At 44.9% G+C, this 16500-nt stretch overlaps 1 long non-coding RNA gene across 1 annotated transcript; it reads right to left on the minus strand.

Annotated features, from left to right (window-relative positions):
* Window positions 1-2296: 2296 nt before the first annotated feature.
* On the minus strand, window positions 2297-13984 carry LOC149302138 (uncharacterized). The gene is made up of 3 exons (XR_016272116.1): window positions 13842-13984; window positions 3192-3286; window positions 2297-2381 (listed from the first exon to the last, which is right to left on the minus strand). It is a non-coding gene; the product is annotated as an uncharacterized LOC149302138 (long non-coding RNA).
* Between the last annotated feature and the right edge of the window lie 2516 nt (window positions 13985-16500).

Consider the following 16500-nt stretch of genomic DNA (forward strand, 5'->3'; position numbering starts at 1 on the left):
GAGGCAGGCCCAGACATATCCGCCTCCATTCCAGGGCATGCCCTCCATTTCCACCTTCTGTCCAGGAGGAATTCCCAAGATCCTCCATTTGGAGTCTAAGAAGCATGACACCTATCTTTATAGGAGTGTTTTCAGCTTTGGTTTGGTCACATCCTCCATTTCTCTGGAAGGACCCACATTTTGCGACGCCTGGTCCTCCTTTGCGGTGAGGATGCTGGGTCACCCTGAGTAGCGGGGGGTGGTCCGTGCTGCCCGTTTTTTTTGTGCCAAAACATGTAGACAATGATGCGTGACAAAGTCATTGCCCAAATCTAGACTCTAACTCCCCCTTTATTCCTCCTTTTTCTTCCTCCTCTCGCAGGCAGCCGCCTTGTGGCAGAGCGACCCTCCTTCCGCATGCCCACCCTTCCTTCCCTGCCTTGATTTTAATTGCTTCTGCCATCCAAGGGCACGAAAGGTCATCGCCGGCTCTGTGGGGCCTTCATTGCCAGCCACCGAAGCTGGAGGGCTGCTAAGCAACACGGCAGGGCAAGCAAAACCACTTCCAGCCAGGATCAGAGGCCCTGGCACGGCCCTAGCACCTCTCCGGTTGCCACCCAGTCTCCTGTCTCCATGCGCTGGAGTGGCACCTTGTTACCTGTGCGAGGACAAAGCCAATCTCTGCTTTAGAGCAAGGAGACAGCATTGTGCCTCTCCACAATCGTATGCCCATATACTGTACCACTAAGAATTTGGCGTTGACACAGAGTCTCTCCCTTCCAAAAACCATTGCCCTGTTGGCACAGCGGATGAGCAAGATGGGCATTTCTTGGCCTGGATTTTCCTCTGCTGGAAACCTCCCTTGTAACTTGCTGCCCCCTTTCGGCACTGGCGTTCACCAGGGCATGAAGCGGGCATAGCTTTGTCCCTTTATCCCCCCCAGCCCCAAGCAAGCCATCCCTAATTGAAAATGTAGTGCTTCATGAGAAGACTTGGCAATAAAGGTAAAGGAGCGTGAAATGTGTTAATAGATGCCATGACCTCGGTGGGGAATGAGAGAGAAGGGAGTGGGTACTCCCAGGAGGGCAAAAGGGCATGGGCACAAGTCAATTTGATACCGAAGAACTTTCTTTTTACACACACACAAAAAAGCCCTCGTAAACGTCGCCGCCAATTAACGGGCATTTGGTTTTGGATCCCTGCTGAAAAAAAGGAGGCCCTGGCATCTGCATCTGGGTGCAGCGTAAGAATTTTAATAATCCTGATTTTGGATCCCTGGAGTTCGGAGTTCGATATGCCACTGGTGCCCCCTGCTGCCAGCAAAGGGATCTGAGGGCACCGGGATGCTCAGTACGGCACCAGGTTGCTCAGCTAACCTTTGGGCATTTGGGGCACAACGTGGCACAGTGGTATGAGTGTTGGACTACGACTCTGGAGACCAGGGTTCGATTCCTGGCTCGGCCGTGAAACTCGTTTGGTGACCTTGGGTGAGTCACACTCTCTCAGCTTCAGAGGACGGCAATGGCAAACCTCCTCTGAGCAAATCTTGCCTAGAAAACCCCATGAAAGGGTTGCTTTAGGATTGCCAGAAAACCCCATGTAGGAACCTGTCACAAGGGGTTCTGCTGACCCTAAAGCAACCAAATGTGTTGTTGTGTGCCTTCAAGTCATTTTGACTTATGGCAACCCCAAGCTGAACCTATCATGAGGTTTTCTGGTGACCCTAAAGGAACCTACATGGGGTTTTCTAGTGAACCTGAAATAACCTACATGGGGTTTTCTAGTGATCCCAAAGGAACCTACATGGGCTTTTCTGGTGACCCTAAGCCGAATCTATCATGGAGTTTTCTGGTGATCCTAAAGGAACCTACATGGGGTTTTCTGGTGATCATAAAGGAATCTATATGGGGTTTTCTGGTGACTCTAAAACAACCCTATTGTTGTATTTTCTTGGTCTTAGGGTCACCAGAAAACCCCATGATAGGGTTGCCTTAGGCTCTCCATAAGTCAAAAATGACTTGAAGGCACACAACAACACATTGTCAGGTTAGTAAAGCTGTGGGCAAAGTGCCACCTTCCTAATGTTGCTGGACTCTAACACCCAGCAGCCTGGGACAGCATCACCAATGCTGTGGAGCACTGGGCACTGCAGTCTACCAATATCTGCGCACCTATCCGAATAATGCATTGAGCAACGTGTGGCCTTCCAAGCATCCTTGGACTGCCGCTCCCAGCATTCCTCGCCATTGGCCATGCTGGCCGGGGCTGCTGGGAGTGGCAGTCTCAACCCCGTCTGGACCGACGCATGATTCCCTACCCTTGCTTCTGTCTAATGTTGTTTCCGTAGGCTATGGCTCCGGCCATGTTGGGCTGATCTGTCCGTCGGTGATGCTGAGAGCTGCCTGCCATTGAAATAAAAAACGGCTGGCTCAGAATGCTGGAAAGTCAGGTCTGGCTGAGCTCTGGCTTGAATTAAGCTCTTCTTGACAAGCGTCAGCAGAGACCTGAGTGGGCTGCGTACATATCGCGGCGCTCTGAAGGGAAATCCATAGCGGGATCTATAAAGGTCAGGCTGACCAGCTTGCCTTAATATTCTCCTTTTTCCTTCCAGCCACCGCGGCTCTTGCTAATGATTGCCAGCCACAGGCAAACAATAGGGTTCTTGGGCGTCGAGACAGAAAAAGGCCGCAAAACGCACTGAGCGCAGGAGAGAAAAAGGCAGAGAAAAATCTCTCCTTCCTCCAAATCCCGTAGGCAGACTACGTCTCTCTTGTCAATGGGGTATTGCATCCACTTTGGGTTCTGCTCCGAACTTTAAAGGACATCCAGCCTCCCAATCGGGAACCTTCCCAAATTCATCAGTCTATGTCTCTCCCTTTCCAATTGGGGGACCCTCCAAAATCCAGCTATACACCGGTAGTCAATGCCTTCCTTTCCAATGGGTGGTGAATCCACTTTGGGTTCTGCTCCAAACTTTAAAGGACATCCCCCCTTTTGTAATCGCTTCAGCTAATCGATTTAACTGGGAACCAGGGTTGTTGGAATCGGTTCAGACCGAATTGCAATCCGGTTTAAAAGGTACTGGGAATGAGGCCTCACAAACTGCTATATGTTATCCCCTATTCTCCTTTCATTTGCACCCACTAATTTTTTTCCTTATAGAGTTTTTGCAAAATTGCCCAAAGATTCATTTAAGAGTAAGCGGGACAGACCTCTCACCAAACTCTCAATGTTTGTCTGGGGCTCCAGAGCATGGTTCTTGCATTGGTTGGATCACCAAGACGTGACGCAGCGACGGCCGCCAAATCTGGAAACAAAATTGGAAAGAGAAGATGGGTTGAAAAGCAGACCTCATTCCCACTTACAAATGAATCAGTTTGTGATCCAAATCGATGGAGCGATTCGACAGCGGAGCATGGTTCCCGCTACATTTGCCCCAATCGCATTGTTTCCCTGTAAAATGACCCACTGGCGGTTTGCATTCACGAACAAACCGGTGCAAAATGGACCCGCTCCAGCCAGCCGAAGGGCAAATTTAAATCGATTTCGATCCACATCTGGTTCTAACACTTGCGCGGAACCGATTCATCCAAAAAGAACTGGAAAAAATCAGTGTCAAAAAGACATGGGTTAAATGGGTCTTGCGCATGGCCCTCCCTGAATCACTTCAATAGAGGAAGAGAACCTTCTTGCATGGGGTGAAAAACTCTCCGAACCCTGGTTGGGGGATTTGGGGAGTTGTAGTCCCCCAAATGAACTTTCTCTACCGCTGGCGTGAGGCTGTGCAGTGACCTTATAGGCAAGAGAAGATATATATATATATATATATATATATATATATATATATATATATGCATGCTTGCAAACGAAAAGTGAGTGGGAGAGCAGAGGTGACAATGCTCCGAGTCATAAATCAAAGTGATTTTTTCAGCTCATGTGTGAAAATGCCCTTTGTTGCTGGGGAATGGTAGACCTCCCTGGATCGGAGAGGCGCTTGCCAGGGGGAACTGAACCAGTCAACCTCAAACTTGTAGGTCGCAGACTTCCCAAGCTTCAGAAACATCCCTTCCTTAGGCCAGCTTGGTATCCATGCTGGAGACCCCCTTCACCCTGCAGTTGCAATGCTACTGACTTCTGGAGACCTTCGGTGCAGGGTTTGCAATGGAGAGACGCAACTGGATTACTAAGGCCTCGTTCCCACTTACAAATAAATCGGTTTGCGATCCAGATCGATGGATCGATTTGACAGCGGAGCGTGGTTCCCGCTACATTTGCCCCAGTTGCATTTATTCTCTCTAAAATAACCCACTTGTGGTTCACGTTCACAAACAAATTGGTTCAAAAATGGACCCGCTCCAGCCGGCCGAAGGGTAAATTTAAATCGATTCCTATCCATGTCTGGTTCACACTTGCACGGAATCAATTTATCCAAAAGGAAGTGGGGTTAAATGTGTTTAGAGCATGGCCAACCCCCCGTTCAAGTGGGAACCAGTGTCATTTAAACTGCTTCAAACCGATTTGCGATCCGGTTTCAAAGGCAGTGGGAAGGAGGCCTCGGACTTGGAAGGAACTAGACAAGAGCCTCAAATGTCAAGATATTCTGAGGTTAGGCTGATCCATGCTATTGCATGTCCATGCTATTGCCTTCTCAGCCTCATGGGAAGGCAATGGCGAATTCCCTTTGCATGCAGCTAGCGCATTGAAAAGCCCAGGGACCCAAACGGCAACAAAATTCACTTGTTTGAAATTTGCACCCTGAACTCGGATTTGCTCCCTGGTGCTCGCCGGCGGCGGCTTGCACAGGTAGGATTGTTCCTAAAAACGGTGGTCGAATGAGAGGCAGCCACCCACAAATTGTGGGAACGAGAAATATGGCCTCATATCCGTGGAGCCACCCTGGCTGTTCTGTGGCGCATGGACAGGATTTTGTGGCTTTGGGTGTCTCTTGGTTATTTATTGCACGATCGGCTTCGCAATTTGCAGGCTGCCCGGCCGGAAAAGGCTGTATTAACTCCACTTGAGTCTAACTCATTGGGGCTGGGAGATGGATATTGTTGCATGGCTTTGGAGCCAGCGCTCACATGAAAGCAAACCATGGCTGCGTTTACACTGGAAAATAACACAGTTTGATAACGCTTCTAACTGCCATGGTGCCACGTGGAACTACAGTTCGCCCTCTGCATTTGCAGCTTTGACTTTTGCGTGTTTGGTTATGTTGCGGTGTTGATTCATGTGTTCTTTCTAGGAATCTCTAGGTCCTCCGGCGCAACTCTTGACGGACGTTGACCATAGAGTTGTGTCGGAGGACCTAGAAGTTCCTAGAGAGAGCTCTTCTCTAGGCATTTGTAGGTCTTCCAGCATGGTTCTAGGATCAACATCTGGCAGATGTTGACCATAGAGTTGCACTGGATGACCTGGAAGTTCCTAGAGAGGTGTTCTTGCAGGTAAAAAGAATAGTGGTTTTGTAATTTGTGGTTTTTCCACATTCACAGGGGTCCTTCACCCCAACCCTAGCAAATGTGGAGGGACCAGGATTCCATAGCATGGAGCCATGGCAGTTAAAGCGGTGTCAAACTGCATGACTTCTGCAGTGCAGATGCAGCCCAGGAAGGGAATCCTAGAATCAAGGGGACAACACAGAAAAGGCCCTGAATGCAAGGAGCAGGCATCCAGAGTTTTGAAGAGGTTTTCCATAGATGCATAAAAGCATCTCTTGGGTTTAAATCAAGTACCCTGTTCTTGGAGCATGGAAAAGTTACTTTTTAAGATTAAAACTACCATTTATACAGTGGACCCTTGTTCTCTGCTGGGGTTTGGTTCCAGGACCCCCTGCGGATAACATAAATTCAACCTGTGGATGCTTGAATCCATGGATAAAAAATCCGTGCATCAGGAGGGCCGACTGTACTTGACTATAAGTCAACTTCATATATAAGCCGAGGACAAGTTTTGGGGCCAAATTTCTGGATTTTGATATGACCCACGGATAAGTCGAGGGTAAAATGTAAGCAGATGTAATGAAGGACGCAAAGGACGAAGCAAAGGAAAACAATGCCAAAGAAGTTACAAAATCCTAGCGGACATAACTATGCACATACTAAAGGCTGGATGGATGAGAGAGTAGAAGGCAGTCAGTGCTTCCAGGGCAGATTAAACTCTTGCTTTTCACCATATATATATATATATATATATATGCGTGTTAAAATACACTACTTATATTGACCCATGGATAAGTCGATTCAGGTTTTTGGGGTCAATTTTTCAACCTAAATTCCTAGACTTATACATGAGTATATAAGTAAAGAACCTCCCTGCTGCAAAAATCCAAAGACGCAACCTCTCCAAAACTGCTGTTTTTTGGAGCTGCCCACCCTGAAGACAAGACGGAAGTCCACAAAAGAGGTGCACAATACCCCAAATCTTCCCCCGGGGTTTGGATCGGTCGTTCCAAGGGTGCCTTTCAAACCTTGTTTTGTTTAGGCAGGCTTTTGATCTTTAATCATTTTAAAGAGATTCCGGATTATCTATCTCATTGCTGCTCTTAAACAGATTGGATTATCGGATGAATGTTGTGTGCGTGTGAGCGTTTGCCCGCGTTTCCTTGGGTGTTGGGCGCGCTTCGCGATTATAACACTCGGGGCGTTTTCGGGGCTTTTGTTGTCCTCCGCTCCGAGAACTTTTTGGTACATGTACACGCGTGGAAAAGCAGATTATAAAATGTCAAATAAACCAATGGGTCGGGGAGGGGAAGAAAGAGGTTTTAATCTTAAAGAGAGATCATTGCTTTGGGAAAACTGGATCATTTATTTGTGGGGCTTGGCACAGGCCGTGCGTTTCCTTACTCTTGCTAACAAAGGCAGAGAGAGCGAAACACAACAGGATGCAATGTAAGCGTTTAGCAATTGCAAACAAAGAATTAAGATATTTGCAACATGCCTTCCAACGTTTTGCAGATGAAAACTGGGCCAAACGTGGCCACGCAACATCCGAACGTGATGGAGATGGCAAAAGCGATTTGCGAAGCTTTGGAGAGGCTGCAGCAGTTTGCTTTTGCCTGAGTCTACAGGAAAGTGCAAGATTTGGTCCTTTCCATTTGGTCCTCTCCATTCTTCTCCTTTTTCGCTTAGGGCTCCGTTTTGCAGCGATGGAAATAAGCCGAGGACCAAGGTGGGGAAGTGAGAGGTTGGAAAAAGAAACTGGGACGTTTTAAAAGCAGCCAGGAAAGTGGGACGGTAGAAGATTCATTGACTTTCGCTGCCAAACTGGGGCAAATCGGAAGGTCTTGTGTTAAGATGACATTGCAGAGGGGATTCCCGGCATTGCTAAGAAAAGACCATGATAGGGCCGCCATAAGTTGGGAATGACTTGAAGGTACACAACAACAACAGCAGCAAAATAACCATAGAGTTGGAAGAGACCATCCAATCCAACCCCATTCTATCCCTGGCCATCCAGCCTCTGTTTAAAGACCTCCAAAGAAAGTAGACTCTACCACACTCCAAGCGATATAAACTCTGCCCTCCTTATCCATGAATTTTTTTACCCACGGATTCAAGCATCCGCAGCGTGAAAATACTCCTAAAAGGTCTAAAGTCCAAATAGCAAACCTTGATGTTCCATTTGATATAAGGGGCACCATTTTGCACTGCCGTTATATTTAACGGGTCTTGAGCGTCCACGGATTTTGTTATCCTGGAACCAAATCCCAGCGGATAACAAGGAGCCCCACTGTATTTCGACTATACGTCAACCTCACGTATAAGTCGAGGGCAGGTTTTGGGTCCAAAATTACGGGGTTTGCTATGACCCAAGGATAAGCCGAGGATCTAAAGGATGAAGGAAAGGAAAAGGATGGTAAAGAACTTGCAAAATCCCAGTGTGCTCACACTAAAGGCTGGATGGATAAGAAAAGAGAGGCAGATTGGTGCTTCCAAGACGGATACACTCTTGACTTTCACCAGGGGATGGTTCCCATTTTTAATTCGATTCCCCGCTCGGCCATGGAAACCCACTCAGTCGCAGCGGAAGGCAACAGCAACCCCTCTCTGAACAAATCTTGCCAAGAAAACCCCAGGATAGGTTCGCCTTTGGGTGGCCATAAGCCAGAAAGGACTGGAAGGCACACGGTGGCACCAAAAATGCAACGACGTCAGAGCTTTGACTTCTCATTCGGACATTGCTGCTTTTATCATCATCTCTCCCTGCTTCCAGTCCTTATTATCCTTCTTTCTCTCTCCTCTTTCATTGCTTAGCACAACTCTCCCCTCTCCTCTCCATTGCACCTTCCTTTTCCAATCATCTCCTGCCACTGTCAGCTGTTGGATGCGTTCCCGGGGATCAATATTGCATTAGTGTGCCACAACGCCACCTTCATGCAAATGACAACTGAGCCGGGTCTGTCCATCTGGGGTGGCAGAGGCTCATTGCAGTGAGGTCTGAGTTCGAGGGCGGAGAGGCCTGACAGCAGCAGAAGAGCCAGGGTTAGGAGGTTGGAGGGGGTGATGGGGAAGACGTCGGATTTTGGAGACCCATCCAGCAGGGAAGTCTTGGCCTGGGGTTGTGTTGCACATGGCTGCACTGTTGGAGCATTCCGGCTGCATCCATGCTGCAGACTTAGTGCAGCTTGGCACCGCTTTAGATTGCCATGGCTTTACCAATTGAGGGGATGCTGGGGTTTGTAGTTTGGGGAGAGATTTGGCCTGTTGGTGGTGGTGACCAGGTGTCCTAACTGCAAAAGAGGGCAAAACACCGCCAAGTGCAGAAAAATGTAAAGACATGGCTAAATAAAAGCTAGAAATGCTCGCATAAAGGTCGGTGCTTCGTAGCCACGATCCAAATGGAGGACTTTTGGAATTCTTCCTGGACAGAAGATGAAGTGGAGGACATGGAGGATGTCTGGTCACCTTGAGGACCAAATCGAAAGCGCTATAGAGGACGGTGTGACTTGGATGTTCATCCATGGGATCACCAAAAGTTGAAGTCAACTTGACCTCAGTTAACAACAAATACAAGGGCCAGCATGGCGTAATGGTTTGAGCATTGGGTTTGATTCCTGGTTCAACCGTGAAACTCACCGGGTGACCTTAGCCAAGTCGCATTCTCTCAACCTCAGGAATAGACCATGACAAACCTCCTCTGAACAAACCTTACCAAGAAAACCCCATGATCACTTCGCCTTAGGGTCGCCATAGTTCGGGATAGACTCAAAGGCACATAACAATAACAACAACCAACATATATAGGGGGAGTAGATTTGTGTATTACCCTCCCATGAACATCCTCAGTGGTGTCTGTGTGTGCTGTGCCTCCCATTTACATTTCAGGTAAACACCCTGCCGGCGGGTTCTTGTGCTACCTAAGGTGACATCCTCATCATACAAATGCAAGGAATGTTTAAATATTTAAGACTCCCAAGTTTGAAGCCTCTCTTGGCACTTGCGCAGCCGCAGCGAGGTGCGCAGTTTGGAAAACCCTGGGGATGACTCGGAGGCAGCGTGGATTTGGAGATGACTAAGCAATCGGAGCTTAGAAGCTCCCTTCTCCTGTCTGGTGCAGTCTTTGGCACCTTGGAGTAGTTACTTTCTTTGGATTGCAGCTTCCAGAATCCTCCATGTAAGCCTAATACATTAGGGATCCGAGATTCAACCCAGATTCATCCTGTCCTGAATTCCCACTTACAAATAAATCCCTTTGCGATCCGAATTGATGGATTGGTTCGGTAGCAGCATGTGGTTCATACTACATTTGCCCTGATAAATAAAATAACTCACTTGTGGTTCACGTTGACGAATGAATCGGTTCAAAATGGACCCGCACCAACTGCTCAAAGGGCAAATTTAAATCAATTCCGATCCGCGTCTGGTTCACGCTTGCACGGAATCGATGTATCCAAAAAGATGCGGAAAAAATCAGCATCAAAAAGATGCAGGTTAAATGCGTCTAGTGCATGGCCCCCCTCTCCGAATCGCTTCAGCAATTTGGTTCAAGTGTGGACCATCGTCATTTAAACTGATTCAAACCGATTTGCGATCTGGTTTAAAACATAGTGGGAATGAGGACTGGATTATTTTCACCTGAGTTCCAGCATTTGGAAAGCGGTAAACTGTGTACAGTCAGCCCTCTGTATTTTTTATCCACAGATTCAAAAATTGTGTGTGTGTGTGTGTGTGTGTGTATATATTCCAAAAAGCAAACCTTGATTGTTGCCATTTTATATAAGGGACACCATTTTACGATGCCATTGCATTTAATGGGACTTGAACATCCACTGGTTTTGCTATCCTGGAACCAAATCCCAGTGGATACCAAGGGTCCACTATATGGCAGATTTAGAAGAAGGTTTGCATGCTTTCCGGAGAAAGAGGAAAAGAGAGACGGAGAAGAAGGCTTGTCTCTGATGGAACAGAATAGATTACAAGGTTGAAGAGAACCTCTCTCTGAGCCGGAGGGCAAAATCCCATTTCAGAGACGTTCCATCTTCCGACGGTGGGCAGGACCAAAGGCATGAAAAAAGAGTCTGGAAACCAAAATATCAGCGCATTGTAGCTTAAAGCGCTTGGCGCCACTAATTAAGTCTTAGGAGAGGCGTCCCAGCCTTTTATCCCGGGGAAGATGTATTGCGCAAAAGCACGGACGCCACCAAATGACGGTGCCATCCGGAAGCATTTGGGGCCCACCAGGGAAGCTCAGGTGGGCTGGATGCCATCTTGGGACCAGAGGATGCAGGAGGAGAATTATTATTATTATTATTATTATTATTATTATTAAGAAAGCAAGCAGAGAGATGGTAAGACCTTGCCAAATCATTGCATCCTCGGTGGGAAGGAACCACAGGCACTCCAGGGCCAAAATTCTGTTAGTGGAGTATGCAACTAGAAAAGGTCCTAAAATGCAAAGATATACAACTGAGCGTCAAAGTTAGTCTGGTGCAAGCCATCGTATTTCCTATCCTTGGATGGCCAAAAAGGCAAACAAATGGATCCTAGGGCAGATCAAGCCAGTGATGTCCCTGGAAGTCAAGATGACCAAACTGAGGTTGTCATACTTTGGATGCATCGTGAGAAGGAATGAACCATTGGAAAAGACAATAACACTAGGAAAGGTGGAGGGATGTAGAAAGAGAAGAAGGCTGCATGCTAGATGGATGGACTCTATAAAAGAGGTCATGAATTTGGAAGAACTGAGCAGAGAAGTGGAGGACAGAGAGGTATTGGAGATGTCGCATCTGCAGGGTCGCTATGGGTCCAGATTGACTCGAGGGTAGATAACAATAAGAACAAAATCATAATCCAACATAGGGAGAGGCGGGATACAAATAAATATTATTATTATTATTATTATTATTATTATTATTATTAGGTTATGCATTTGTAGGTCTTGTTTTGGATGGGGTGCAAGGAGCTATTTGATAAGGTTGCCAAGATCTCAAGGCTTGGTCTTTCTTCCCACTTCTCAGAATGAGGAGGAGAAATCTCAGGGCAAGTGAACTACCTTGAAAGGTGTGTGTGTGTGCATATGTATGTGTAATACACACACACACACACACACACACACACACACACACCTTTCAAGGTAGTTCACTTGCCCTGAGATTCATGGGGGTCTTGTGCCCCTAACCCTAGTGAATATGGAGGGACAAGTGTATATGTGTGTGTATACATACATATACACTTGTCCCTCCATATCCGCTAGGGTTAGGGGCACAAGACCCCCATGGATAAAACCGCAAATAGCTAAAACACAATGAAGTTTATCGCATCAGTGCCTGAAACGTTTCTATTCTGTTCCCAAAACGTTTCAGGAGGTAACGTTATGGGAACAGATATTATCGCATTCCAAGATGTAAAACGTTCCGAGAACGTTACAGGAATACAATTTACCGCATTTGTCCTTATAGGAAGCGTGATAAGTATGAGAACGTTTCAATATTTGCGCATGCGTATTTGTAACAGTGTATTCTTGTTCATGAGTACCACATACACAGAACAAAAGGCTTTTACAGGGAGATATTTGTGCAAACACAACCTAATCTTTTTATATACACACATACATATAGACACACACACACTCACACACATATAGTCAGCAATCTATATATACAAAAATTGATGTGTGTGTGTGTGTGTGTGTGTATATATATATATAATATGCATATATATTATGTGTATATATTGTGTGTAATATATTTATATTATATATAATATATATATTGTATATATTACATATTTAAAATATGTATATTGTATATATATTGTATGTATACTTTTACACACACACACACACACACACACACATATATATATATGTTATACATATACATAAACATAGGGTTGCCATCCCTGGGGACCTCCAAACCGGGGGAAATGTAGGACAAGGTTTTAAAATGTAGGACTTTTAAAAAAATTTCCTGGCCAGGAAATTTAAAAACAAAGGTCCTACATTTTTAAACCTTGTCCAAGGCCTTGCTGGGGCTTGGGAGACAGCTCTCTCAAGCTCGAGCCAGACTTCGGAGGACTCTGCGATCGCAGAGCCCCATCCAGGGCCAGGCTAGGGCTTGGGAGACAGCTCTCTCAAGCTCCAGCTAGACTTCGGAGGACTCTGCGATCGCAGAGCCCCATCCAGGGCCAGGCTAAGGCTTGGGAGACAGCTCTCTCAAGCTCCAGCCAGACTTCGGAGGACTCTGCGATCGCAGAGCCCCATCCAGGGCCAGGCTAGGGCTTGGGAGACAGCTCTCTCAAGCTCCAGCTAGACTTCGGAGGACTCTGCGATCGCAGAGCCCCATCCAGGGCCAGGCTAAGGCTTGGGAGACAGCTCTCTCAAGCTCCAGCCAGACTTCGGAGGACTCTGCGATCGCAGAGCCCCATCCAGGGCCAGGCTAGGGCTTGGGAGACAGCTCTCTCAAGCTCCAGCCAGACTTCGGAGGACTCTGCGATCGCAGAGCCCCATCCAGGGCCAGGCTAGGGCTTGGGAGACAGCTCTCTCAAGCTCCAGCCAGACTTCGGAGGACTCTGCGATCGCAGAGCCCCATCCAGGGCCAGGCAAGGGCTTGGGAGACGGAATGCAGGGAGGGAAGTCCTTTCAGCCAATCACAACAAGGCAGAACATGGGAACGGAAGTAAGAACGGATTACATTACCGCTCTGACATTTCTTGGACCGTTTTAAAAATGTTTCCACAAGCTTGGATCACTTTCTCATCCGTTCCCTCCGAGGAACACATATGGAACGCTTTGAGGGGTATGTAGAACGCGATGGGAACCCGATGGGGACAGAAACGTGCGGTAAAGTTGAAAGTGTTCCGTTCCAATCGGGTTCCAAAAATGTTCTCGGAACGCGATGCGATAAACTCCAATGTTTTTACCTGAGAGGACACCTCTCTAGGAATCTCTAGGTCCTCCAGCACAACTCTGTGATCAACGTTTGACAGACACTGACCATAGAGTTTCACTGGAGGAGCTACAAAGGCCTAGTAGAGTGTCCTCTCTAGGAATAATCTCTAGGTCTTTCAAGGCAACCTTTAACATTAACCATAGAGTTGCACTGGGGGACCTAGAGATTCCTAGAGAGTACATATGAATCAAATCCGTGAATAATCAAATCCGCAAATATGGAGGGATGAGTGTGCATTATATACACATACAAACCTCATTTTAACAACACTGGCGAGCAACCAGCTACTTAGAGTGCATCGAAACAGTCAAAATAATGCCGTTTGACATCACTTTAACTGCCATGACCTCATCCAACAGCATCATGGGATTTGTAGTTTGGCAAAGAAAGCTAGAGAACCTCACCAAACTACAAATGGCGCTACAGCACTTCAAATAGCCTTGCCATATCCCAGGGTTTCTGGCGGGACACTCACAGTTTTCTAACCGTTGTGAATGTCCCGTCCTGGGTTGCAGCCGGTCTTGGCTCCTGGCTCCCTCCTCCTCCATTGCTCCTCAGCCTCCTTCATTGCTGCATTAGCAGCATGAAGCAAGGCCTTGCTAGGCCTTGCTGGGCCCAAGGAGGGGCCCCAATGCAGTGCCGGGCTGGGTCTTCTGGAAGGAGGCCACCATGGAGGAGTCCTCCAAGGGCCTCCTCCAGCAGCAGCGGCAGAGCTGCATCATGGGGCCTAAGGGCCCAAAGGAGAAGGCCTTGCCACGGCGCAGCCTCCTTCCGTGGCTCCTCCACTGTGTGAGAGCCATGAGGGGGTCTATTTGGCCGGCTAGTCCCCTTAGAACAGTGGTTCCCAACCTGTGGTTCGGGAGTCTAGGGTTGCCATAATTGTCCACTAAAACAGGGGGGAAATGTAGGACAAAATCTAGACCAAACTGTAGGGCAACTGCACGACAAAACTCAGCCCAAAATGTAGGACATTTAAGAAAAATGGAGGACCTTACATGTCTTACATTTTGGGCTGAGGCTGAGAGAGTGTGACTTGCCCAAAGCCACCCAATGGCTTTCTATGGCCAAACTGGAATTCGAACCCTCGTCCCCAGCGTCAAAATGCAGCGCTCAAACCGCCGCACCGCGCTGCTGTCGCATTGCTTTAAATTATAGCTTTCTTTTGTGCGGCAAAGATCCCCTTTAAGTGCATTTTAAACATTGCTTTGGAATAAATAGCTCAATGTTATTTTGAGGTTGGCTGTTTGTAGGTTTTTTAAGTGCATCGTAATCGTTTTAATGCGCAAGCCTCCTTGAGTGCCAGTCTCTGGGAAACAGCATGATGTTGTTGTTGATGGTGATAACAATGATAATGATAATAATGATGATGCCAACCAAGTTATTGTGCCATCTGAGGCACAAAAAGGCCGCAACACCTCTCCCTCCCTGGCACTGCAAATAAAGCAACCACACATTAAATATATAATTTAATGATAATTTGATACCCTTTGAGCATGCCGTTACTGGTGTTGTTGTCGTTGTTGTGTGCCTTCGAGTCGTTTCCGACTTATGGCAACCCTAAGGCGAACCTATGAGGCTGAGAGAGTGTGACCATTAATGAGTTTTTATGGTCGAGCTGGGATTTGAACCCAGGACTCCAGAGGCACAGTCCGATACTCAAACCATGGAAAGCCTAAAGAAAAGAAGAGCGAGCTGAATAAAATCATCATCATAATATTGAATGCTATTTAACATTTATTTAATGCCTTTTGATATTTAATATTTATTATTATTATTATTATTATTATTATTTTAATTTGTTATATATTTAATATTTAATATTTATTTAATACTATTTAATATTTAATATTGATTATTAGTAGTATTTTACTTTCTTATATATTTAATAAATTTAATATTTAATATTTATTTAATGCTATATAATATTCATTATTATTATTATTTTACTTTGTAACATATTTAATATATTTAATATTTAATATTTATTTAATGCTATTTATTATTTATTATTTATTATTATTTTACTTTCTTATATATTTAATATATTTAACATTTAATATTTATTTAATGCTATTTAATATTTATTATATTATTATTATTATTTTAATTTGTTATATATTTAATATTTATTATTATTATTATTATTATTATTTTAATTTGTTGTCTGCCACATTTTACCGAATGCTCACATGTACTAATATGCATGTGCAAATCTACAGCACTATATACATAAAGCATAATAATAATAATAATAATAATAATAATAAATATTTATGTCTGTGTGTGTCTCTGTGTGTGTGTGTGTATATATATATAAAATTTATGTATGTGTATATATATATATATACACTTTTATATAAATATAAAATATAGAACATGTATTATGTATATATATATAATATTATATATACATATATATACACACACACAAAATATTTTTTTGTATATAAATATAAAATATAGAACATGTAATATATATATATATATATAATTTATATGTATTTATGATATATATATATATATACACACACACATATAAATATAATTTATGTATATAAATATAAAATATAGAACATTATATATATGTATGTATGTATTTATTATAGTGGATATTGCTGTTTTAACTTGTTTTATATGATGTTTTTAATTTGTTGCTTTAACTTTTAGATTGTATGCCATAGGCAGGCTTCTATATTCTTGATTTTACTTGGTTTTGTACAGCGCCGTGTAGATTTATGGCACTTTATAAATAAAGCTAATAACAATAATATATATATTATATATACATATACATATAATGTATGTACATAAATATAAAATATAGAACATGTTATATATATATATATATATATATATATATATATAAATAAATAATTTATATGTATTTATTATATATATTTTACACACACACACACACACATATATAATTTATGTATATAGGAGCCCTGCCTTGGCTATCCCTCCATCCATCCCTTCCTCCCTTTCCCCTTTCCATTGAATCCAATGGTCCTTAGATTTCGTGGGGGGGGGGGGAGAGTGACAGCAAAGGAGGAAAGCAGGCGGAGGAGGGCAGAGGAGGAGGAAGAAGAAGAGGAGGAGGAGGAGGAGCCTTCTCTGCTGCTGTTTGCGCTCGC

The sequence above is a fragment of the Sceloporus occidentalis genome, unplaced genomic scaffold (genome assembly GCF_023333645.1).
Source record: "Sceloporus occidentalis isolate IW3139 unplaced genomic scaffold, rSceOcc1.0.p SCAF_20, whole genome shotgun sequence".
Taxonomy (NCBI): Eukaryota; Metazoa; Chordata; class Lepidosauria; order Squamata; family Phrynosomatidae; genus Sceloporus; species Sceloporus occidentalis.